This window comes from Hypanus sabinus, chromosome 9 (genome assembly GCF_030144855.1).
Source record: "Hypanus sabinus isolate sHypSab1 chromosome 9, sHypSab1.hap1, whole genome shotgun sequence".
Lineage (NCBI taxonomy): Eukaryota > Metazoa > Chordata > Chondrichthyes > Myliobatiformes > Dasyatidae > Hypanus > Hypanus sabinus.
In genome coordinates, this window is record NC_082714.1 from 139,065,222 (window position 1) to 139,091,800 (window position 26,579).

The 26,579-nt window shown below is 39.4% G+C and overlaps 1 protein-coding gene and 1 long non-coding RNA gene across 3 annotated transcripts in view; one reads left to right on the forward strand and one right to left on the reverse strand.

The window, feature by feature from the left end:
- Positions 1-208: 208 nt before the first annotated feature.
- LOC132399853 (uncharacterized) lies at positions 209-13,733 on the reverse strand. The gene is made up of 3 exons (XR_009514121.1): positions 13,606-13,733; positions 699-801; positions 209-379 (listed from the first exon to the last, which is right to left on the reverse strand). It is a non-coding gene; the product is annotated as an uncharacterized LOC132399853 (long non-coding RNA).
- kif3b (kinesin family member 3B) overlaps positions 13,627-26,579 on the forward strand; it is a 45,452-nt gene continuing 32,499 nt past the window's right edge. For both annotated transcript variants that reach the window (XM_059980683.1, XM_059980684.1), the window contains exon 1: positions 13,627-13,725. The gene's annotated coding sequence lies outside the window, so the exon portion shown is untranslated. The remainder of the gene's footprint in view (positions 13,726-26,579) is intronic.

A 26,579-nucleotide genomic window follows, 5' to 3' on the forward strand; every position in this document is an offset into this window, starting at 1 on the left:
TTTATTATCAAACTACATATATGTCACCATGTACTACTCTGAGATTTATTTTCATGCATGCATTCATAGTGGAACAAAAACTGACAAGCAACCAATGAGCAAAAGAAGGAAAACTGCAAATCCACAAAAAAAAAGTTATACTGAGAAAATGAGTCATAGAGTCCTTTTAAGAGAGTCCATAGGTTGCATTCAATGCTTAGCTGGAGTGAAGCTTTTAGCACATCTAACTATACCAATAGTTCTTTCCCGAACAATCCTAGCCTGCTTGTCATAAACTCTTAAGTGGCAGGAAAATTGTTTTTCCATGAACTCATTTGTTGTTGTATTCATGAGGCTATATTTATTGTATTAATGAGGCTATAATATGTTCCAAGGTTTCCTGAGTGGAGAAGAAATAGCTACAATTAATGACAAGTTAACTTCCAAAAAGATTTCCAATTATCAGACACTATTTGGTAACAGAAATATGTCACACACACTCATACTTCTTAGCCTCAACAGAAATTCATTCACATTCGTGGATTGGGTCATCAATCACTATGAATCATGATTATCAATATACAAGGTGCAATCCAACTTAAAATTGTCTTTAGAGGTCAATATAAAAGATCCAATAGCACAGTTTGAAGTGAGAAATAGTACTTTTCGAACCAACATTTATATCTTTGTGTGTCATAAGTAGGTATCTCCCAAGTTACCTGAATAGTATTTGTATGCTCATCTCAGTATCAGGTTTATTATCACCGCCATGTGTTGTGAAATTTGTTGACTTAGCAGCAGCAGTTCAATGCAATATATAATCTAAAAGAAAGAGAAAAAATATGTAAATCAATTACAATATACAAATATTAAATAGATTAAAATCATGTAAAAAAACAGAAATAATATATATTTAAAAAGTGTGGTAGTGTTCACAGGTTCAATGGCCATTAGGAATCAAGTGGCAGAGGGGAAGAAGCTATTCTTGAATTGCTGAGTGTGTGCATTCTGGCTTCGGTACCTCCTACCTGATGGTAACAGTGAGAAAGGTCATGCCCTGGGAGATGCAGCCTGTCAACATGCTTTCCATGGTACATCTATAGAAGTTTTTGAGTGTATTTGTTGACATACCAAATCTCTTCAAACTCCTAATGAAGTATATTTGCTGTCTTGCCTTCTCTATAACTGCATCAATATGTTGGGACCAGGTTAGATGCTCAGAGATCTTGACATCCAGGAACTTGAAACTGCTCACTCTCTCCACTTCTGATCCCTCTATGAGGATTGGTATGTATTCCTTCATCTTATCCTTCCGGAATAAGCTCTTTCATCTTACTGACGTTGCGTGCCAGGCTGTTGCTGCAACACCACTCCACTAGTGGACATATCTCACTCCTGTATGCCCTCTAGTCACCACCTGAGATTCTACCAACAATGGTTGTATCACCAGCAAATTTATAGATGGTATTTGAGCTATGCCTAGCCACACAGTCATGGGTATAGAGAGAGTAGAGCAGTGGACTAAGCACATACACCCTGAAGTGCGGCGGTGTTGATCATCAGTGAGGAGAAGATGGTATCATCAATCCGCACAGTTTGTGGTCTTCCGGTTAGGACAGGGGTCGGCAACGTTTACCACTGAAAGAGCCAATATGGACCCATTTCCCTCAGAAAAGAAAACACTGGGAGCCACAAAACCCGTTTGACATTTAAAATGAAATAACACTGCATACAACGTTTTTTTTTGCCTTTATGCTATGTATAAACAAACTATAATGTGTTGCATTTATGAAATTGATGAACTCCTGCAGAGAAAACGAAATTACGTTTCTGCATGCAACAAAAACATTTTGAACTCCGAAAAAAAGACGTTGGGTTGAAGGTTACTCCATAGTTAGCCTACCTTGGATCGAAGAATTAAAAGAAAGCGCGCACTGGTGGGTGTCAGGCATTGGCAGTGGTGATGTATATTAATAGCGATAAAAAACACGTTGTAGCGGTGTGCTACACGCAGCACTAAAATAAAGACACTGCAGTCAAAGGTAACTTTATTCAAACTAACCAGCCTTGCTTTAAAGCCTCCCTCAACCCGTCCTCGTGGGCGCGGATGCTCCAAAAGACACATACTCACAAACCCCCGAAGGCTATCTCCCTTAGCCGGAACGGTGGCTAATTGTGAGCCAGTTCGGATGTGCCAGGAAATGGGGTCTCCACAACGTTTTTAGATTGTACAAGATCACCATAATCTTCAAATTTCGAATTACATTTCAAAAACTAACAAACCACGGGGAGCCGCAGCACAGAGATGAAAGAGTTGCATGCGGCTCCGGGGCCGTGGGTTGCCGACCCCTGTGTTAAGAAGTCAAGGTTCCAATTGCCGAGGGAGGTACAGAGGCCCTGGTTCTGTAACTTCTCAATCAGGATTGTGGGATGGTATTGAATGATGAGCTATAGTCGATGAACAGCATCCTGACATAGGTGTTTGTATTGCCCAGGTGGTCTGAAGCCTTGTAAAGAGCCATTGAGATTGCATCTGCCATTGACCTATTGTGGTGATAGGCAAACTGCAATGGGTCCAGGTCCTTGCTGAGACAGGAGTTCAGTTTTGTGATGACCAACCTCTCAAAGCATTTTATCACTGTCAATGTGAGCACTACTGGGCAACAGTCATTAAGGCAGCTCACATTATTTTTCTTAGGCACTGGTATAATTGTTGCCTTTTTGAAGCAAACGGGAATTTCTGCCTGTAGCAGTGAGAGGTTGAAAATGTTCTTAAATACTCCTGCCAGTTGGTTGGCACAGGTTTTCAGAGACTTACTAGGTACTCCATCGGGACCTTCTGCCTTGTGAGGGTTCACCCTCTTTAAAGACAGCCTAACATCGGCCTCTGAGATGCAGGTCACATGGTCATCAGGTGCAGCAGGGATCTTCACAGTTGTGGTTGTATTCTCCCTTTCAAAGCGGGCATAGAAGGTGTAGTGTTCATCTGGTAGTGAAGCATCACTGCCATTCATGCTATTGGGTTTCGTTGTAGGAAGTAATGTTTTTCAAACCCTGCCAGTGTTATTGTACATCCAATGTACCTTGTTCAAAATTGTCTCTTCACCCTTGAAATAATCTTCCGCAAATCATACCTGATTTTCTGGTACAGACCTGGGTTGCCAGACTTAAATGCTACAGATCTAGCCTTCAGAGACGATGTACCTCCTGGTTCATCCACAGTTTTTGGTTTGGGAATGTACAGTAAGTCTTTGCAGGCACACATTCATCCACACAGGTTTTAATGAAGTCAGTAACAGCTACAGCATACTCATCCAGATTCGAAGCTGAATCCCCGAATACAGTCCAGTACACTGATTCAAAGTAATCCTGAAAGCACTCCTGTGGTTCTCTTGTTCGTACCTTTTTGGTTCTCATAATTGGTGCTGCTGTCTTCAGTCTGTGCCTATACTCAGGGAGTAGAAGTACAGCTGGGTGATCAGACTTCCTGAAGTGAGGGCATGGAATAGCACGGTAGGCACTTTTGATGGTGGTGTAACAGTGGTCTAGTGTGTTGTTTCCTCTGGTATTGCAACTGATCTGTTGATAGTAATTGCTTAGTGATTTTTTTTCAGACTAGCCTGCTTCTACATTTAGTTTAGAACAGTAAATTAATTTTTAAGTACTTAATTGGCTATTCAATGCTTTGGGATATTGAAAGCACAAAAACTCTACAAATTCTCTCTATCTGTCTGGGATTAACAATTCATAAATGACTTCTCTGTGAACTTCCCTTTAGGCTACAAATTTTTACTGTTAAAATTTTTACTGTTAAAATTAACAAGCAAAATTAAGGAACAAATAGGAAAATCCATATTTCTGTAATGGTTTCTAAGAATAAATATTAAGAGGATATTTCTATTGTTTGGTTAATTAATTAACACAGTGAATAATTTGAAATATAAGGTGGCAGGTTTGAAAACCATTTGTGTGAACAGATTTGGGATATATTATTGAAGGTGTTTTATGAAGCTCAACTAATCCACATTGGAATGCAGAGCTTTTTGAAGGTGTTTGCCAGTGTACCTAGCAACCTTCTGCAGAGGATGTTTGTAAAGATTAACTGGAGTGCTCAGGTAGAGTACATAATGTGTTGACTGGACGTATGGAAATCTAACCAATATTATTGTCAAGTTAGTCACTTCCACTAACCAGAAGACCACCTGTATGTGGAACAGATATGAGCAAACAAGTGTAGGGTATCTCAAAAAGAAAAAAATAAAGAAAGCAAATTAATATTTTAATAACACTGTCAGTGATAAAATTGATGTTCTGAACTGTCGATCTGATGTAAGGAAGGTAAAATTTATTTGGTTTTATATTCAACCAAGAACATTAGGAATGCCCCGATGCCATTAACTGGAAGAATGTTATGACTGATCAGAGAAGACAAAAATATGTATTTATGTAGTATTCTTAATATGGAAAGCCCTTCCAAGATGTTAAAAAACAAGAAATAATATGGAATAATGTGCTGAAATGTTATGCCAAATGACCGAGAGCTTGGTTAATGAAGTGATTTCGAAGGAGAATCTGAAGGGAGGTAAAAGAAGTTGATGTGAATGAGCTTTAGAAGGGGATGACAGAGCTTCAGGTTTTGATGTGGCTGCCAACAGGGAAAGGCTAGAACTAGAGGAATGCAGACATCTCGGAGAGTTGTTAGACTCAAAGAAATAATGAAAAGAGAGATGTGTGAGACCATGGAAACACCTGAAAACAAAAAGAAGTATTTTCAAAAAGTGGCTTAACTAGGAGCCAGAGGAGGTCAGAGAGCAGAGGGCAAATGAATACATGGATTTGATGTATTAAGATATGGCCAACAAGGTCTTACATAGTCTCTCATTGAAAGGGAGTAAAATGAAGGAGTGTATTAGAAAGAGATATAGATCCTGGGTTCAGCAACAGATGAGTTAAGACAGGCGTGATGTTTGATAGTGATTCAGAAGTAGAAAATGATAACATCCCTAATGTTTTAGATATTATTCCTGAAACTCATATTTGGATGAAATATGATTCCAAGGTTGCCAGAACTTATGTTTTGCTTCAGACATTTGTGAGGGGGAGGAATAGAGTCAGTAGAGGTTGTATGATGTCAGTGGTAGGAATTGAAAACAATGGCTTTGTGCGCTAAGACCCACAATAGGGAACCCCAGTCGTGTATAGATTGGACAGCAGGCTCTTCAGCCTCAACTGGTTCAAGGCCAAGAGCAAAGTTAGCACTGCCACTGTCACCATCACAGTACTTTCAATGTATCCGGAATGCCTTTACCAAGGCATACAGGGCCCGGAGTCTTGGCTTGAATATAAAAAGAGACACAGACCCTATATTAGCCACTGCCCAGACAGCTTCACAATAGTCCGTTGGAAGAGATTTCTGCTTGTTCGGAGTTGGATCTCAACAAAATAGTCTAACGAGTTGGGATGGTCAAACAATGAGGTAGATTTGGATATCCATATACAAGTGGGAAATGATACAATGTTTTAGGATGATTGTGGCAATGCCAAACAAAAAAGGAAGGAATTAAAAATATTCCCTTTTGTTGATTTGAATGTGGGGCCAGGGTAAAGGACAGAGCAAAATATAATTTTATAGGAATAGGAACCGAAGCAGTTGCAAATGATTTTCAGACTTTGACCAGTTATCTCAGAATAGAATATGGTCTCACAGCTCAAAAACAATGGAGGAGTCTTGGAAATGAATAAAAGCTGCAGGCAGACTAAGAAGGATAATAAAAGATAGGTTTCTTTAATAATGCTCAAATAATTTGTTGTGGGGCTTTTTAAGACAAGTTGCATTGTTATTGTGGTGAAAAAAAGAGTCTGAATAAAGGAATTTAAATGTGGAATGAAGGTTCTGATGAAACATCTTCAACCTGAAATGTTAACTCTGTACTCTTTTCACAGCTGCTACCTGATCTGCTGAATGTTTGTTTGAATCAAAATAGAGCTCCAACAAAGGAGAAAATTGAGGTGTGACAACATTTCAAGAGAGAGAGCTTGGAAATGGGCTGTACATACAAAAACAGAGAGATTAGATGTTGGTTGATATGAGGGGTGATGACAGCATTCTTGAAAGAGAGAAGACTGAATCAGAGAGAAAAGAAAGATCTGTTAGTAATAGGAAGTGACAAACGTCAGGTAGGGAGATTGAGTAGTCAGTAATTTAGGGTCAAGTAAGCTGAAGATGACACTCAATGATGTGACTAATTCTAAGAAGGATGAGGGGAGACTGGAAATAAACTAGAGAAGGATACAAGTTGAGGGCGGGGCATGAAAGAGGCATGAAGTGCCTTCAAAGCCATGAGGAAGGGAAAGAAAGAAAAGTAGGAGCGGTTGATTTGATAGTGAAATTGTTCATGTTGGAGTTAAGGATGGAAAGCACTGGAAACAAGATTACTTCTCTAAATATGGTTAAATTAAATATAAAATGAAAAGAGTTTGCAACTAAATCATGATCATTGCTACTAATTTATTAAATGCTGCTGAGTTTACACTTTGAGATCTACCTTGGTACATTGTACAGAAACCTTTCCTGAGGAAGTTATGGTCCAAGTTTCAGCTCAACCATTTTGCATATCACAAGAATGAATTTTTCTTTCACCCATGGAAATGGGTAGTGGAAATATATTAGAACAGTACAGGCCCTTCAGCCCACAATGTTGTGCTGAACCAATAAAATTTATAATCAAATGATTAACTAAGCTAATCTCTTCTGCCTGCACAATGTACATATTATTCCATTCTCCTTTCATTCATATACCCATCTAAACATCTCTTAAAAGTCCCTAATGATTTCCTCACTTGTAGATCCCAGTCAGTTTGGATTAAGGAAAACCATCTCCTCCACAGTCTCCATCAGCACAGGAGTACCAGAGGGATGTGTACTTATCCCCCTGCTCTACTCATTTTACACCTATGACTGTGTGGCTATGTACAGCTCCAACACCATATACAAGTTTGCCGATGTCACCACTGTTGTGGGTTGCATTAAAGGGGGTGATGAATCAGTATACCGGAGGGAGAATGAAAACTTGGCAGAGTGGTGTAACAACAACAACCTCTCACTCAAAGTCAATGAGACCAAGGAACTGATTGTAGACTTCAAGAGAGGGAAGCCAGAGGTTTATAAGGCAGTAATCATCAGAGGATCAGAGGTGGAGGGGGTCAGTAATATTAAATTCCTGGGTGTCACGATCTCAGAGGATCTGTCCTGGACCTATCATACAAGTATTATTGTGAAGAAAGCATGACTTCCTCAGGAGTCTGTGTAGGTTTGGAAAATCTTTAAGAACGTGGCAAACTTCTATAGAGTGGTGGAAAGTGTGCTGACTGGCTATATTACAGCATGATAAGGGAACACCAATGCCTTTGAGTGGAAAATCCTACAAAAGGTAATGGATTCGGCCCAGGTCATCACAGGTAAAACCCTCCCAACCATTGAGCACATTGACATGAAACATTGCTGTAGAAAAGCAGCATCCATCATCAAAGATCCTCCCACTCAGGCCATGCTCTTTTCTCACTGCTGCCATCAGTTAGAAGGTACAAGAGCCCCAGGGCTCACACCACCAGGTTCAAGAACAGTTAATATTCCTCAACCATCAGGCTCTTGAACAAAAGGACATAGCTGCACTCTTTTAAGAACTCTATTATATTGTTATATTGATGGATGTTATATTGTTATTACATGCTCGTTATTTATTGTTATTTATTTATATCTTTATTTGCACAGTTTGTTTACAGTTTACTGTTACTGTTCTATAGATCTGTTAAGTATACCCACAGGAAAAGAATCTCAAGGTAGAAAATGGTGACATGTATGTACTCTGATAATAAATTTTACTTTGAACTTTATTGTTTCTGCCTGTTCCACCACCTTAGACTGCACATTCCAGGCATCCTCCACCATTTCTGTAAAAAACCTGCCCCTTACAACTCCCTTGAAATTACCCCTTCTCATCTTAAATGCATGCTCTCTGGTACTTGACATTTCAACCCTTGGAACATATACTGTCTGTCTAGTCTGTCTGTGTCTTTCATAATCTTATAAACCCTATCAGCTCTCCCGTCAGCCTCTGTCGCTCCAAAGAAAAGAACCAAAGTTTGTCCAACCTCTTATCTGATCTCCAATCCAAGCTACATCCTGTAAACCCCTTCTGCACCCTCTCCAATGTCTTGACATCCTCCTTATAATTGGGCGGGGGGAACCAAAATTCAAAGCAATACTGCAGATGTGGCCTAACAAGAGTTTTATAAAGCTGCAGCATAATTTCCTGACCTTAGATATCAATGCCTCAATTAATAAAGCAAGCATGCTATATGACTGCTTAGCCACTTTCAGGGAGTTATGACCTTAGACTCCAAGATCCCCCTGCTCATCAACACTTCTAAGGGTCATGCCCTTAACAGTATTCTGTCTCTTTACATTTAACCTACCAAGGGGCAACACTTCATATTTGGGCAGGCTAAACTCTATCTGCCTTTTTTCTGCCCATATCGGCAATTGATCTATATCCCACTGTATTATTCATCTGCCTTCCATGTTATGTGCAACGTCACCAATCTTCATATCATCTGCAAACTTACCAACTCACACATCTACATTTTTATGGACAAGCCAGTTCTGAATTCAAATGGCCAATTTATACTGAACCCATGCATCTTAATCTTCTAGATGATCTTCCATGAGGGACCTTGTCAAACACCTTAAAAAATTCATGCAGACATACTTTGAGATTATCATGGTTTCTCTCTCTCTAGCCCTATCTTACATAATCATCTTTTCCTACCTTCTATGCAAGACTCAACATTTCATGATTGGTATAGAAAGGCATTAGGCACTTTGAAAATCTCTTCATAGATAATTGTTCTGCAACTTTTCAACAACTGTTTGCAAAGTTTAATCTACCTAATACCCATTTCTTTAGATACCTTCAAATTAGACATTTCATTAACCCTGTATTATCTAATTTTCCTGAGATGCCCGAGAAAAATGTTGTGGACCTGTTTCTTTGTATTAATCCATTGGGTAAAGGCTTAATATCTTTTATTCGTGGTAAGTTAGTGACCCTTTGATAAAATTAGGACTGCTTGGGAGCAGGACTTAACTATTTCTTTATCTGACGCGGTCTGAGACTGAATTCTTAAGTCAGTTAAGTTACTTCAACCTCTTTTATGTGCCCACCACTGTCTTTTAAAGTTTAAGGTTGTACATCGGGCTCACATGTCTAAAACTAAATTGTTGCAGTTTTATCCTGACATTAGTCCTGTTTGTGACAAGTGTAAAAGGGGCGCGGCTTCTTTTATCCATATGTACTGAGTTTGTCCTAGTCTAGAGAAATTTTGGAGTGAAGTTTTTTTATCTTTATCCCATTTTCTTAATTGCCACTTAGAACCTAATCCTCTGATTGCCCTTTTTGGTACCTTGGGTGAAGCAGACATGCATTTGAGCCTGACTAAACATCGAACGTTATCTTTTGCCTCTCTTTCGGCTAGATGCTTAGTTCTCCTTAGGTGGAGAGCTGTTGTCCCACCCACTCATGCTCAATGGCTTAATGATATTATGTCCTGTTTAGACCTTGAAGAAATTCATTATTCACTTCTGAAACTGACTGTAAAAGCTTTTAAAGATACGTGAAAAGAAAAAGATTGGTCAAGACAAATGTAGGTCCCTTACAATCAGAAACATGTGAATTGATCATAGGGAACAAAGACATGGCAGACCAATTGAATAACTACTTTGGTTCTGTCTTCAGTAGAGAGGACATAAATAATCTTCCGGAAATAGTAAAGGACCAAAGGTCTAGTGAGATGGAGGAACTGAGGGAAATACATGTTAGTAGGGAAGTGGTATTAGGTAGATTGAAGGGATTAAAGGCAGATAAATCCCCAGGGCCAGAGGGTCTGCATCCCAGAGTGCTTAAGGAAGTAGCCCAAGAAATAGTGGATGCATTAGTGATAATTTTTCAAAACTCCTTATTTTCTGGATTAGTTCCTGAGGATTGGAGGGTGGCTAATGTAACCCCACGTTTTAAAAAAGGAGGGAGAGAGAAACCGGGAAATTATAGACCGGTTAGTCTAACATCGGTGGTGAGGAAAATGCTAGAGTCGATTATCAAAGATGTGATAACAGCACATTTGGAAAGAGGTGAAATCATCGGACAAAGTCAGCATGGATTTGTGAAAGGAAAATCATGTCTGACGAATCTTATAGAATTTTTTGAGGATGTAACTAGTAGAGTGAATAGGGGAGAGCCAGTGGATGTGGTATATTTAGATTTTCAAAAGGCTTTTGACAAGGTCCCACATGGGAGATTAGCGTGCAAACTTAAAACACTCGGTATTGGGGGTATGGTATTGATGTGGATAGAGAATTGTTTGGCAGACAGGAAGCAAAGAGTGGGAGTAAACGGGACCTTTTCAGAATGGCAGGCAGTGACTAGTGGGGTATCGCAAGGCTCAGTGCTGGGACCCCAGTTGTTTACAATATATATTAATGATTTAGATGAGGGAATTAAATGCAGCATCTCCAAGTTAGCGGATGACACGAAGCTGAGCGGCGGTGTTAGCTGTGCGGAGGATGCTAAGAGGATGCAGGGTGACTTGGATAGGTTAGGTGAGTGGGTAAATTCATGGAAGATGCAATTTAATGTGGACAAATGTGAGGTTATCCACTTCGGTTGCAAGAACAGGGAAACAGATTATTATCTGAACAGTGGCCGATTAGGAAAAGGGGAGATGTAACGAGACCTGAGTGTCATTGTACACCAGTCATTGAAGGTGGGCATGCAGGTACAGCAGGCAGTGAAAAAGGCAAATGGTATGTTGGCATTCATAGCAAAAGGATTTGAGTACAGGAGCAGGGAGGTTCTACTGCAGTTGTACAAGGCCTATTCTAGGTGAGACTGCACCTAGAATATTGTGTGCAGTTTTGGTCCCCTAATCTGAGGAAAGACATTCTTGCCATAGAGGGAGTACAGAGAAGGTTCACCAGATTGATTCCTGGGATGGCTGGACTTTCAAATAAAGAAATACTGGATCGACTAGGCTTATACTCACTGGAATTTAGAAGATTGAGGGGGGATCTTATTGAAACGTATAACATTCTAAAGGGATTGGACAGGCTAGATGCAGGAAGATTGTTTCTGATGTTGGGGAAGTCCAGAACGAGGGGTCACAGTTTAAGGATAAAGGGGAAGCCTTTTAGGACCGAGATGAGGAAAAACTTCTCCACACAGAGAGTGAGTGAATCTGTGGAATTCTCTGCCACAGGAAACAGTTGAGGCCAGTTCATTGGTTATATTTAAGAGGAAGTTAGATATGGCCCTTGTGGCTAAAGGGATCAGGGGGTATGGAGAGAAAGCAGGTACAGGGTTCTGAGTTGGATGATCAGCCATGATCATACTGAATGGCGGTGCAGGCTCGAAGGGCCAGATGGCCTACTCCTGCACCTATTTTCTATGTTTCTATGAATTTGGACATAAAATTTCAAAAGGTGCAGGGACCTTTTCTTGAATACTTTCATAACTCCCCTTTAGATTAAGTTTATTCTTTTTAATCCCTTACTTTCAGCTTTTTTTCTTCTCTGTAAGTTTTATGGTTTATTTTTGATGGAAATTACATTATAGTTTTGGTAGTAGGCATTATTATTCTTTTTAAAATTTATATTTACAGCTCTGTGGGGTCGAATGCTCCATTTAATTTTTTTTTACATATTGTAATGCTTGGCCTGGAGTTCCATAGAGGGAGGGTGGGGAGGATACTAACTTTATATGATTTTATTCTGGGTGCCATTTCCTCATTGTTATGAATTATATAATTGATATGCTTATTTTGCACTGTATTCATCTTCACTTTGTTGTTGGGTTTTTTGTTTGTAGAAATGCATAACAAAATTAATTTTAAAAATTCATGCAGTCAACATTCACAGCTCTACCTTCATCAATCACCCTCATCATTTTGACAAGACATGAATTTTGCCCCACACAAAGCTATGCTGGCTCTCCCTAATTATGCCATGGTTTTCCAAATGTTCATAAATCCTATCCATGAAAATCCTCTCCAGTAACTTCTGATGTGAGATTCAGCCATCTATACTTTCCAGGATTTTTCTCTGATTCTCTTCAAAATTAGAAATAGTTCAGGGCCACCACGTGAAAAGTAACGATGACAAGATAAGGATCCTTGAATAACAAAGTATATTGAAAGTTTTATCAGGATTTGCATAAATGGGCAAAAAGATGAGCAAGGACATGTAGGCCAAGCGGCCCATTTCTGCACTGTACAACACAGTAACTATGACTTAAAGGCAGACTGTTTCTTGTTTAGTTTAGAAAGAGGCACATTTCAAACAATATTTTTACAAAATGGAGATGTCACTTAAGTTTTATTCTCTTTTTTTGTTTTTTTTCTCAATTTATAATTAGTATATTTTGTTTTGATGGGTAAGCATAACACTGGCTCTCCCTTCATTGATGCTGGTTGTGCTGTAAACTGACCTGTAAACAGCCATACAATATGGAAACAGGACCTTCAACTGAATCTACAGATGCTGGCCCTCAAATGCCTGTCCATATCCTCATCCATCCTCATGCCCTCAGTATGGTGTTTCTAGTGTCCACCTAAATACTCTGTTTCCACCAGTTCCTCAGGTAGTGAGTTCAACTACCCTCTGGATAAAACTGAGACACAAAAGATTCTGCAGATACTGGAAATCTTCAGCAACATGCACAAACTGCTAATGAAGGGTCTCAGCCAAAAGAGTTGACTGTTTATTCTCCTCCGTAGATGTTGCCTGAATCAGAATCGAGTTTAATATTACCAGCATATGTTGTGAAATTTGTTGTCTTTGTAGTAGCAGTACAATGCAATGCATAATTAATAAACAAAACGTAATATATACAAGTATATATATTAAATAGTTAAATTAAGTAAAAAATAGAAATAAAAAAGTAGTGAGGTAGCGTTCATAGGTTCAACGCCCATTCAGAAATCGGATGGCAGAGAGGGGGGAGAAGCTCTTCCTGAATCGTTCAGTGTGTGCCTTCAGGCTTCTGTACCAAGGCATGACCTGGTGGCCCGTAATGACGGATGCCACCTTTCTGAAGCATCGCTCCTTGAAGATCTCCTGGATACAACGGAGATTAGCGCGCATGATGGAGCCAACTAGGTCGATAGCACTCACTCACCCCACGCCCCCACCATATCAGACGGTGATGCAGTACATCTGTAGAAATTTGCAAGAAGAAACATGCTGATTTTCTCCAGTATTTTGTGTCTGTTGCTCTGGTTAAAAACTGCCTTCCTCAAATCTCTTCTGAATTTTATACCTTTTATCTTAAACTTGTGCCCTCTTATTGGGAGGATAGTTTCTCGCTATCTACCTACCTAAGCCCTTCTGCTTTGTTTATTTCCAGCACTTCTACAAGTGGGGGCCTTTACAAAGACATTTTCGCTTCATCTTATGAAACGCTTTCCCTGTCTAAAACAAAGAGTCGTTTGCTTTTGACACAAGAGACAATTTGATCGGATGGCTTTACCCGACAGCGACCAACTCCAGTTCCAGTCAGACTCCTGTCCTTAGTTTACCTCCGATTCAGTTCCAGCTCCGGACTTTCCTTCTCATCCGGGCCAGCGTTGCCAGCCCCGTGTTTCCTGCGCTAATGGCTGACCGCATTTGAGGGAACAGGTAGAGCTGCAGATAAACAGGTAGACCTTCTTTCTCGGTCGGTGCGAGGTCCCGTTGAGTTGCAAAGGCTTCCGTAGCCCGGGCGGTTGCAGCGGCTGTTGTGTGAGTGGCTGGTGGCGGCTCCCGCGGACTGGTCGAGCGCCTTGTTTTGCCGTTGCTAGGCCGCTTATGATGGAGAGCTCAGGTGGACGCGGGCAGTGGCCGGCGCCCACTGCAGGCCCGCCCTCAGTGGGTCGGGTAGTGGTGAAGGGGCTCCAACCGTGTCTGGGAGGGTGGTCGACCTGGGAGCGATGGCGACTCGGGATTGGGTTGGTCCGGCGGTGATCGCGGCCAGAAGGTGGAATGGGGGTGGTTCCATACTGAGGGAGAGACACCACCTGAGATCCTGACCCGGGAGAGAATGGACAATGAAGAGAGAGGGAGGTTGTAGGTGTCGGAGTAGTGCAGGAGTGACAGAGGACTGAGGCTGGATGAAGATGACTTAATTTTTTGCTCGCGGTTTTGTTGATGGTCAATGGGGTCGTTGAAAACTAAGGAGGAATTTTTTTATTGTTGGTTGGGGAAAGAAGAAAGTAATTAGGCTTGAAGTGTTGACAAAAGAGGAGCTGGAGAGACTTGGGAATGGTGAGTGTCTTTTTCTGCCCCCCCCCCCCCCCATTTTAGTTAGTCGGTTTCTATGAATTCTAAGCTCTTGCTTAGAATTTTTTTTGATTTAACGCATATTTCTTTAGTTTACAACCATCATGTTTACGTTATTTAAATATGTCATGATGATATTTAAGTAACTTGAAGGATCTCCGGCACTTAGCCATTGTGTACGGATGCTTAATACTCCAGAAGCAAGATCAGTTGGTTTGTCATGAGTTTAATTCTCTTAAGTAGTAAATAATTGATTTAAACTGTGGCTTAATTTTTAAGTGAAATTAAGCCATGAGGGAATTGGGAAATGACTTTCTACAAGCAATGCAGCTATTTCTGTAGGGAACAAAAGTGACCCTTTTTTTTTGAAAGTCATATCTGCCAGTGTATGACTTTGGTGACAACCTACCTCACAACTTGACTGTTTCCAGAGTAATGTGAAGCTAGATTCATAGCTCACTAAAAGACATTCACCAACTGAATATCAAATATGGTACACTTGTCAATTATACTTTCCAAAACTGAAATTGAATCTCAAATGTGTTCAGTTGACGCTGATGCAAGTGAATGTCTTTCCTTTGTTGCCGAGTTTGTCTTAGTCATAGTACCTACAGATATTTAACCTATCCAGAAATCGCAGGTGCTGGCCATAGTACATTAGCAAGATGTAATCAGCTGAATGTTTGTTATGTGTACATTTCTCATTATGTTATCAAAACTGCTTTGTAGGATTTTGGTTAGGTTTGTTACAATTTTAAGGGTAACATAAGCAGTGAATTAAAATTTCAACAACAACAGCTTGTATACATGTATTTTTACTGTGCAAATAGATGCACCCATTTCTTGTGTTCTGAAGAATAGCAGCCACGTTAATAAAGACATTGTATCATGCTATTAGGAATAATCTATTCAATTTATTTAATGTATAATGGATCCTGGTAAACTGGACACTGGGACCAGTCCATTTTGACCCAATTAAGTGGTTGCCCCAGTTAGACAAACTTTCATGGAAATAGTTATTGTATATACAAAGGCAAAGTACCATTTAACTGAATAACAAATTGTGCATTTAAATGAAATGCAGAACAAATTAGAACACTGATATTAATACTACAGTACCATAAAGCTGTGTATTCATTCCCTAATAGTTATCGACAGAGGAATTCATCCAGTGTACGCTACTGTGTTCTTTTGATTGACTGTAAATGAACAAAATCAGTGCAGACACCTAGAGCAGATAATGGACTACCTTCATCAGAATCAGAATCAGACTTTAATCGCCAAGTACCTGTGCACATACAAGGAATTTACTTCCGGCAGATGTTGTCTCTCTGCTCATAACAATAATAATGATAAATATGAATGAAAATATAGATTATACATACAGGTAGTGCAATCTAAGTAATAGTTAGCCGACAGTTAACTGGCAGTTAACTGTTCAGCAAAGTGACCGCAGTAGGGAAAAAACTTCACCAGTGCCTATTAGTCTTAGTCATACATTGTTTTCAACAACTGCATCCTCCAAATCTTCATTTTCATTGTAGCATTCAAGGTGATTGTCAATACTTTCAAAATTCTTCATTGTTCCTAACTTGTTGCAGGAGTGGAATTGTTTTACTTTTATTCCTGGCCATTTCTGGCATCTCCATGACTCCAGCATTGAAACTGCAGTGAGCAAAAAAGTTCTGAATTGTCTCCTTATTTCCTGTCAACTATCAGCAACAAAAATCACTTTTTTTGAACAGAAACACACACAACTGATGCTATTTCAAAACTGTTCACTCTAAGCACAGTGTAGTATTTAATGGCCATACAATTACATGCAACTGACAACAGTTGAAAACTGGCCGAAATCTCCTGTCCTAGTTAAGTGACAGTGTGTCCCAAATAAATGAAAGGAGTCACATCTATTTTCTCAATAAAAATGTTCTTTAAGAGTTGACCCAAATAAGAGGCTGCCCTGATTAAATGATGGCATAATTAACTGAAATCCACGGGACTTCAATAAAGAAATTATTTAGAAACTCAATAAAAAGGCTTTGTAATTTTAATTCCATACAGTGAAAATAAGATTTTATTGTTAAACTTCTGATTGGTGCAACAAAGCAGATAGACAGCAAATTCTCTCATCCATTTTAATAACTTGAATAGCAATCCCTGCAATAGGGCTTTTTGAGTAATATAAATTCAGCCTTGGAGAACTCAGAAATTGCTACCCAGAAGATTTGTTGTACGGAATAATACTCACTCTCACTGAACTTATCTGGGGAAAAAATAAATACATATTTGCTTGAATGTTGTTTCTTAATGCATGCACAGAAGAAATGGGAGAACATTTGTGTTGGAGGTGTAAAGAAAGGCTTTTCTTTATCAAAAATCATGATAAGTAAACCCCTTCTCTATACTCCCAACAGAAATCCATAACGTGGGGATTATCTGTAGTTGGTTCTGTAACAATCAGCAATATAAACACAAAATCCACAGTCCATTTCTTTTGAATTTGTTGTATTTTGCAGATTTCAGGCGATTTATTTTGAGTAAATTCCTATCCCTTATGAATACAGTATATTTGAGATGCTGGATACGTTTATAGTCTGATCCGTTTTCTTTATTATCTCTTGTTCACATGCACCAAAAATATGGTCTGGATGTTCCGATGTTTTGTAAGTTTTAGTCTGTCCTTCTTTTAGAAGCTGAGAGGAAACGTTGCAGCTATATAGGACACTGGTCAGACTCCACTTGGAGTACTGTGCTCAGTTCTGGTTGCATCAGTACAGGAAGGATGTGAAAACCATAGCAAGGGTGCAGAGGAGATTTACAAGGGTGTTGCCTGGATTGGGGAACATGCCTTATGAAAACAGGTTGAGTGAACTCGGCTGTTTCTCCTTGGAGCGACAGAGAATGAGAGGTGACCTGATAGAAGTGTATAAGATGATGAGAGGCATTGATTATGTGGATAGTCAGAGGCTTTTTCCCAGGGCTGAAATGGCTGCCACAAGAGGGCATAGGTTTAAGGTGCTTGGGAGTTGGTACAGAGGAGATGTCAGGGTTAAGTTATTTACGCAGAGAGTGGTGAGTGCGTGGAATGGGCTGCTGGCGACGGTGGTGGAGGCGGATACGATAGGGTCTTTTAAGAGACTTTTGGATAGGTACATGGAGCTTAGAAAAATAGAGGGCTATGGATAACCCTAATAATTTCTAAGGTAGGGACATGTTTGGCAGAACTTTGATGGCCGAAGGGCCTGTATTGTGCTGTAGGTTTTCTATGTTTCTTTTAGTTTTTCTCCCACCCTCATTTATGACTAGAAATTATTTTCTGTGATGGTTTGAGCAATTTAATTTAAAGAAATATAATAGCTCTAGTGTTTAATTTCTTCAGTCTGTAAATACATATATACATAAAGGCATAGCAAGAGGGCCAGAAATATCATGAAGGATCCTACCCACCCTTCTCATTGACTGTTTATCCCATTCCCATCAGGGAATATTTGTCCCATTGACATCATGCCAGAACCATCAGATTCAAAATCAGTTACTTACCCCAAGCTGTAAGGCTCTACCCACTACACCCACCACCACTACTTCCTGTCAGTCACCTTATGTGCAGACACTCCTGTGCCTTATGGACATACAATCTATCTATGTAGTTAGCCTATCTTAAGTATTTATGTTTACTGTGTTTTATTATTGTGTTTTTCATCTTATTGTGTTTTTTGTGCTGCCTCGGATCTAGACTAACAATTATTTTGTTTGCCTTTACACTTGTGTAATGTAAATGACATTAAACAATCTTGAATCTTAGAACATGATTCAGTGTCATGTGGATGGTAGAAATGTATTTTGAAGTATATATTGAGTTCTGCTTGAATATGTCTCAAGTGTCTGTCTACAGCTCAAACATTTAAATTAAGTTTAAGTTAAGAATAGGAGAAGATACCATCCCATTCTCCCCTTTATAGGAGAACATAAGAAATGTAATTTCTTGGGGCTGCTCCTCCCTTCAAAATGATGATGGTTGATTTTTCACCCCAGTGCTGCTCTTGATCTCAGTCCCTGAACTCCACAGCCATCCTGAGAGGTCAAGTACAGAGTTTCCTTGTATTTTGGATAAAGATACTACTTTTTAGCTGGTTCTGATGTTTTTATAATCTGTTACAATTTGTGAGACAAACCTAGCATGGCAGACTACAAATTTAGTAAGAAAAACTGAATCAAAATGACTGAAAATGGCTAGTTCTGATCCGGACAGAAAGAGCAAGTTACACTAAGTTAAAGAAAGCAGTTGGATTCTGAAAGCTGTAGTGTAGAAGATGAGGTATTGCTCCTCAACCTTGTGTTGGGTCTGTCTTTTATATAGTTGAAACCCCTTTTTACTGGGTGCCTGTAGAGGTGTGGCTTGGTAGTTCCTCTCTAACAGCCACCAGACTCAGCAATGGGAAAACCACCTTTCTCAGACTCTACGTCTAGAGTTGATATGACATGGTTCCCACCAAAACTGGGAAGTTGGGATGTCTCACCCACTTGAACCTCAATCTGTGAATATTGTGTAACTACTGCCCCCATGCAATCACCTGTGAGCAAGAAATTACACACTGTGCACTGCAAATAACTATAAAGAAAGTATATTTATGATTGTTAACTTAATCAAACCATTAGTAAAAAAAGGGAAAAAACAAAATAGCCCATCATCATTAAAACAGTCAAATGTGCACAAGTTGGAGTAAAAATTTTCCAAAAGCTGACGTGACTCGTACTCACGGCGCCATCTATTCACCAATCATTGGTAGGGTTTCCCCTCTTGGACTCCATCAGATTGAAACCTACAGTCGGTTCTCTTGAGCTCTTCTCTCTCCATCTCCCGCCGATAAGACCTCGACCCACCTTAGTGTCTGTCAGAAAACCTCTCCACCCAGCGTTCTCCAGAACCTTCTCCCAATTCTACAGTCCTGATTGGATGACACAACTTTTCTAAGCATGAACATCACAGCCCCTTATCTTTACCAGTAACCCAAACACTACCAGCAGAACACACTGCTTTTACAGAAAGCCATTGAATGAAATACCCTACAACATTAGCAGTAAAATTTTAACCAGGGTGTTACATAGAGAAATGTGTTGAGGTATAGTATAGTACAGCACAGTACAGACCCTTCAGCCCATAAAGATGTGCCAATCTTTTATCCTACTCTAAGATCAATCTAACATTTCTCTCCCACATAGCTCTCCAATGTTTTTTCATCCATGTGCTTATCTCAGAGACCCTTAAATGTCGTTAATGTGTTTGTCTCTACTATAGTGACAGTGCATTCCACACACTTACTGTGTTTAAAAAAAAAACGAACTACTTCAGACATCCCCTTATACTTACTTTCTTCCAGTCACTGTAAAATTATGACCTCTTGTATTAGCCACTTCCACCCTGGGAAAGGGGTACTGGCTGATCACTATTTCTATGCCTCTTATCATCTTACACACCTCTGTCAATTCATCTCTCACCCTCCATTGCTCCACTGAAAACAGCCCTAGCTCAATCAACCTTTCCTCATAAGATATTTGCTTTAATTCAGGTGGCATCTGGTAAATCTCCTCTGGACTTTCTCTAAAGCTTCCACATCCTTCCTTTAATGATGTTAACAGTACAAGTTGAATGTCTTAGCAAAATCCATATACACCATGTCCATTGCTTTACCTTCATCAATTTGTTTTGTCATTACCTCGAAGAATTCAATCAGGCTCATGAAGCAGTATCTGCTCTGCTCAAAACCATGCTCACTATCTCTCATCAGATGATATTTCCCCAAATGTTTGTAAAGCTTGACCCTAAGAACCTTCTCCAATAATTTGCCCAACATTGATGTAAGACTCTGGTCTATACTTTCCCAGGATTACCTCTATTACCTTTCTTAACAAAGGAGTAACATTTGCCAACCTCCAATCTTCTGGTTCTACTCCTGTGGTCAGCGAGGATGCACAGATTATCACCAAAAGCGCAGCAATCTCTTCCTTTGTTTCCCGGAGTATATTTCCATCCAGCCCCTGGGACTTACCTATCCTAATGTTTTTCAAAAGTTCCAGCACATCCTTGTTCTTAACACTGACATTTTGTAGCATATTCTACACTGTCCTCACATTCATCAAGGTCCCTCACACTGGTGAATACTGAAGCATAGTATTCATTAAGGACTTCCCCGAGTCCAGGCTCATATTTCCTCTTTTATCCCTGATCGGTCCCAAGTTCACTCTGGTCATCCTCCTGTGCCTCACATTTGTTTAGTATGCCTTGTGGTTTTTCTTAATCCTCCTCATCATGGCCTTCTCTTGTTCGCTTCTAGGTCTTCGTAGTCCCTTCTTAAGCTCCTTCCTGCCTGCCTTTTAACTCTCAGGCACTCTGTCTGATCCTTACTTTGTAAACCTTAACAAGCAAGAGAAAATCTGCAGATGCTGGAAATCCAAGCAACACACAACATGCTGGCGAAAAAGCTGAGGTAGCATTAATGGAAAAGAGTATAGTTGATGTTTTGGGCCAAGGTTCCTAATGAAGGGTCTCAGCCCGAAACATCAACTCTTTTCCATAGATACTGCCTGTCCTGTTGAGTCCTTCCAGCATTTTCTGTGTGTGTCGTAAACCTTCTTACCTTAGTATACTTCCTTCTTCCTCTTGGCTAGTTTATCCACTTCTCTTGTCAAGTGTGGTTCCTTTGCCCTACCATTCTTTCCCAGTATCACTGGGACAAACCTATCCAGAACCCCGTGCAAGTAGAATGGTAAATTAAAGTGACAGACAACTGTAGCCAGGTACTGTGCAAAGTGATTGCTTAATCTGTGTTTGGCTTCTACATTGTAGAGGTTGCATTGAGAACACTGAATGTAGTACACCAGAAGTGCAAGTGAATCGGTGCTTCACCTATAAGGACTTTTGGTCACCGGATGATAAGAAGGAAAAAAGTGAAAGGGCAGGTGCTGTCTTATGTTGAGGTGTTTGATACTTGGTTCTATCTATCTCAGCCCAGAGAAATATCACCCTTACATCTTCACTGTAAATCCTTGTAAGAATTTTGAAAATATCAATGAGAGAGAACAACCTTCTCCTTGTTATCTTGAGGAGCGTTCATTCCACAATGGAAAAAGAACAGCACTTTTGAAATGAAAACTTGTTTTGGAGGCCTCATAAACTAAATTAGTAAACAGATTAATTTGTCCAAATCAAATTTGAAGGTTTCTGTGTGCTCAACCAGTCTCCCATAAGTGCCCATTGCACTGAAAATTTCCTCAAGAAAGCTGGTTGTCACCTGTTTATTACTTCCTATCATAAAATCACACAGAAATGGCATGAGCTATGTGACAAGCCTGACAAGTTAGTTCAAAATTTTGATTTTAACATTCAGAAATGATCTGGTGTTCTTACTTTTTGATAAATATTTTAAACTTTAAAATTAAAACTATTAGAAAATAAATATATTTGACTCAAAAGAATGTAGTTAACCAAGTACAGAAATTTTCTACTTTACGGTGTTTAATTTATGAATTTCTGCTGAAACATCATTGAGGCTTTGGAGTGCATGTCTTTGATTTACGAAGATGTTTTTGCTATAATGAATTGAATACCTTTCTCATTATATATACAGTTTTATGTGAATTCTTAGAATGCATTTTGCTAGCTGTCTTGATTTAGAAAATGTTGTACAGTATTACAAAATATCTCAGGAACACAATTCTTTCATAGATCAGGTAATGGCTTAACCTCTGTCATTGATATGGGTGCCACAGTAGCATGGTGCTATTACAGCTCAGGGCCTCACAGTTCAATTCTGGTGTCTTAAGGAGTCTTTTTTATGCCCTCCCCGCATGTTTTCCCTAGGTGCTCCAGTTTTTCCACAGTCCAAAGATGTACCGGTTAGTAGGTTAATTGATCATTGTAAATTGTCCCGTGATTAGGTCAAGTTTAATCAGGATTGCTGGAAGAGCCAACTCTGTGCTGTATCACTAAATGAATAGATATTCTTCAATTAAAAATAGGGTCTTCTTTTCCCACGACTGGTCTACACTTGTGGGTTATTCATAAATGTGAAACTGAGAAGTCCAGTATGGGAGCATTGTTACAAAGTTCATGGTGATCAGCTCAATTGAAGTTCAGCAACATGTGTTTGAGCAAGAGTTATGAAGGTAAATATTAGCAGTTCTGTGCAGAATTCTAGCATATCTGAAAAATATTTGGCCATTGTAGAAATGTACTTGGAACACAGCAGGCCAGGCAGCATCTATAAGGAGAAGCACTGCCAAAGGGTCTCGGCCTAAAACGTCGACAGTGCTTCTCCTTATAGATGCTGCCCGGCCTGCTGTGTTCCACCAGCATTTTGTGTGTGTTGTGTGAATTTCCAGCATCTGCAGATTTCCTCGTGTTTGCTGTAGAAATGTACTTACTTTGTTTGGCAAAATGCTCAAAATTTACTGAGTAAATTAATCATTAGGGGTTCAGCCACTGGTCTGGGCAAGAAAGAGACTTCCACCCTTTGGTGTTGACTGACTCCAGCAAGAAGCTGTGTGTATGTTTGAAAATGGCTCTTGTCATTGTTGCATTGCCTTACTGGGTCATTAAAATATTAACACTTCATCTGGTCTCTGAGGTAGAGAAGGATAGCCGGATTCAAGGAAGCACCTCTTGTGTGAATCTATACTTTCTGGACATGATGTGAGAAATTTAGATTGGAGAAGTAAGAACATATTTTCTCGCTGACAATTAGATATATTTATTTTAGTGAATAAATGTAAAGCTTGCAATGTTTAATAGTCTCCTATGAAAGTGGAAGAGTAATAAAGAGAAATGGGAAGGGCTTGAAACACTTTGCAAATTGAGTGATCTGAATCCCTGGAACAATCTTGTTTGTAAAAGGAATGGTTGGGCTGATTATGGCTTCAAGTTATTTGAAGGATTCAGGTTATTGCAACCCATAGAAGGAAAGAATAGTAATAACATTAGAGGTTTGCTACAACCACCTGACAATAGCACAATGAAATTGCAGTTTCCTCACTGGTTTAGCCAAAATATATTTGTTTAATATCTGAATTGATTTATGGACATGAATAAATATAATATCCATAAATAAATATTATTGCATGCTTAATTTAAAGAAAAATGAAGTATATCATGTTGATTTATTGAATGGAATTTATGTTGTTAGGGTTCTGAAAGAAATCATTCCAGAACTCGTACAGACCACAAGGAGATGAGGTAGATTAGAACTATTTCGGCTTATTTGTTGGAATAGTAAAACAGAAGTTGAATTCAGTCACAAGAAAGCAACTGAAGTATATAAATTTGATTTTATTAATAAAATATTTCAGTGGAAATGTCTCAAGAACATTAGGGTACTTAATTTAACAACTCAGCTAATTTACTAACGTTGTGCAAGAAAGGAAACCAATTTACCTGACCTCTCTGGATTTTAAGTGATTTAAATCTCACATCAATATTTTATATATGATATGTGAATGGTGCTAGTAAAGCTAACACTTACTGTGATTCTTTTATTACTCTTGAGAAAATAGTGGGGAGCTAACTTCTTGAATTAGGGCAGTTCTTGAGCTATTTACAAGATGTGTTTGACTCGGGAAGTCCTATATTTGGTTAACTTGTATTTAATGAAAGAAAAGGGTTATATTTCCAAGACAGGATAGTGTGTCACTCAGAGGCAAATTTGCAGCTTGTGGTCACATGCCTTTGACCTTTAAGTGGACAAGATCATGGTTTTGTGAAGAGCTAACCCTTTCGGTTATTGAAGTGCATTTTAAGATCATGGACATCGAACCATGGGTTTGGAGAGAGATGAAAGGATTGAATGTAGTGTATGTTAAACAAATGGAGAGTTTTGTCTTTGTTGCTGAACTTCTTAAGCATTGTTGGTGCCATACTCATCCAGGAAGGATGGAAAGAATTTGTGAACAAATTTCACTACATATGCTAGGGATATTAATTCTGATTCTGAATATTTCCTGGCTGTCCATTAAGTCACAAACTTTGGAGAGTTTGGAGGCGAGTCACAAGCTGCAGGATGTCTTGCAACAGATATTCACATAGCCATGGTATTTATACGGCTGGTTCAATTCCATGGGGCCTTTAGGGTAGAAGATTCAGAGTGTTAATGGTGTTGAATGTCAATGGTAGGAAGCTTAATCTCAGATGTGGTCATTATCTGTTTTACCCCAGTCCTGACTCTTACCCTATGTTGATTATTAATGCCCTCTGGAGTTACTTATAGTTAGAAGTACAGCCAGAAATAAAACTTAGAATAGTATTAAGCTGCCTTGGCATTGAAGAAGGTCACAATGACCCCGGACAATTGGTTCTGCAAGGTTGGGAGAGTTGTAATACCTTTCAGTGCTTCTTCCATATAAAGCAACAGTTTGGGATGAGTAAAACTGCAAATATTAGCCTGAAAGGGCAGCACAATGGAAAACAAAATGTTAGTGTAACTGCCTCAGTTTCCTCACTCATCCCAAAGTTGTGTTTGGAAATTGATAAATCATTCCAAATTACATAGAAGCAAAGGGGAAGGTGATGGCTGTGTATCAGAGAAAGTAAGTTGCAGTGGTACAGAGGAATAAGGAGAGAAGAATGGGGCTGATGGGATTGCTCCTTTGAGTACCATCCGACACTTAATAGGGGAAATGGCCTCTTACCTCAATGTTAGCATAAGTCTGTATTCCACACTCTGATACTGTAACAAAAGAAAACATGCTGAAGTATTTGGCAAAGCTGGGGGCATCAAAGGGGAGAGAGCAAAGTTAAAGTTTCAGGTTGATGAAATTTCATGAGAACTATAATTTTGTACCATCTGAGTATGTTGTGATCCTTGACTTGAGTATATGGAATATATTGAATTTGAATGGGGCTAGGTGTTGCATTTTGGTTGATTTGTCCTGAATATCCATTACAACTGATTTGATGTTGAATCATAATTGTGAACGGTATTTGGACGTTTTATTCAAAGACCTATCAGGTTGCTGTGTGTCTTAGGCAGTAGCTAATTTAGGCAATAGATGACATGTGTTACAGGATGGCCAGGATAGAGTTGCCATCCCTGAGATTGCTTCTTTGGGACTTAATATAGCCAACCAATGTTCATGTCATAACGTTTTCTTGGAATGGCATGTCTCTTATGTTCTTTCAGCAACCATTTCTGATTTTCTGGCTGCAGCTACTTGTCACTTCCAATCCTCTTGGCCAAGTAGCTCTAACTAATATGACTTTTCTGTGGGATTGGGTCTTGTCATTAAAACTTACTTGTGCTGGAAAAATGGGATGGCAGTATATGGTCCAATGAAAGGTTTGCCATTGCGTTTTACCAAAAGGAATGCCAGGTAACTGTCACTTCAGCTAAGGTAGGGAAGGGATTTATTAGAAAATTAGTTCCACCTCTGGATCACTGAGTTACCAATTACAGGAAGAGTGAATGGCTTCATTCTGTCAATATCATTAGATATAATCACACTAGAGGTAAGTTGATGTGTTAAATTTTAGATTAATTAGATTCTAATATTTGATAAATGTATTTTACTCAACCAGAATAGCTGATCTGCAGAACCAGATCTTTAAAAGGCTGTGCTTCAAGAAGGCAGCATCCATCATTAAGGACCCTACCATCTAGGAAATGCCATCTTCTCATTACTACCGTGGAGAAGGAGGCGGAGGAGCCCATACTCAACGTCTTAGGAAACACTTATTCTCTGCCATCTGATTTCTGAACAGTCCATGACACATGAACATACCTCTTTTGTACTATGCATTTATTTTTATTGTAACTTTTAGTAATTTGATATTCTTGCACTGTACTGCTGCCACAAAGCAACACATTTCTGATTCTAGTATTGATATTCAAAGAAATCTGGGTGCCTTTGTAAATTGGTACCCTCAAATGCACTCCCAAAATGAGATCACTAATGGAATCAGCATTACAATGAGTCACTCTCAATATATATAGAAATGTTTTACTGACAGCGCTGTTGTGTAACATGCTGCTGTACTGGCAGCTTGAGACCAAGAACCGTGTCCTACCCACTGCTATATGCTGCTGTACCAGAAATCTGTTGTGAATCAATCTGTGGAATCGGTGGGTTCAGCATGGCAGGACTGCCTGTGAGGATGCAGTTGAACCTTGGCCAAAATAGTATATGTGGACCATTGCTTGAGATTGACAACATCTGTTACATGGAAGGCAATGAGTACATCAGACATAGC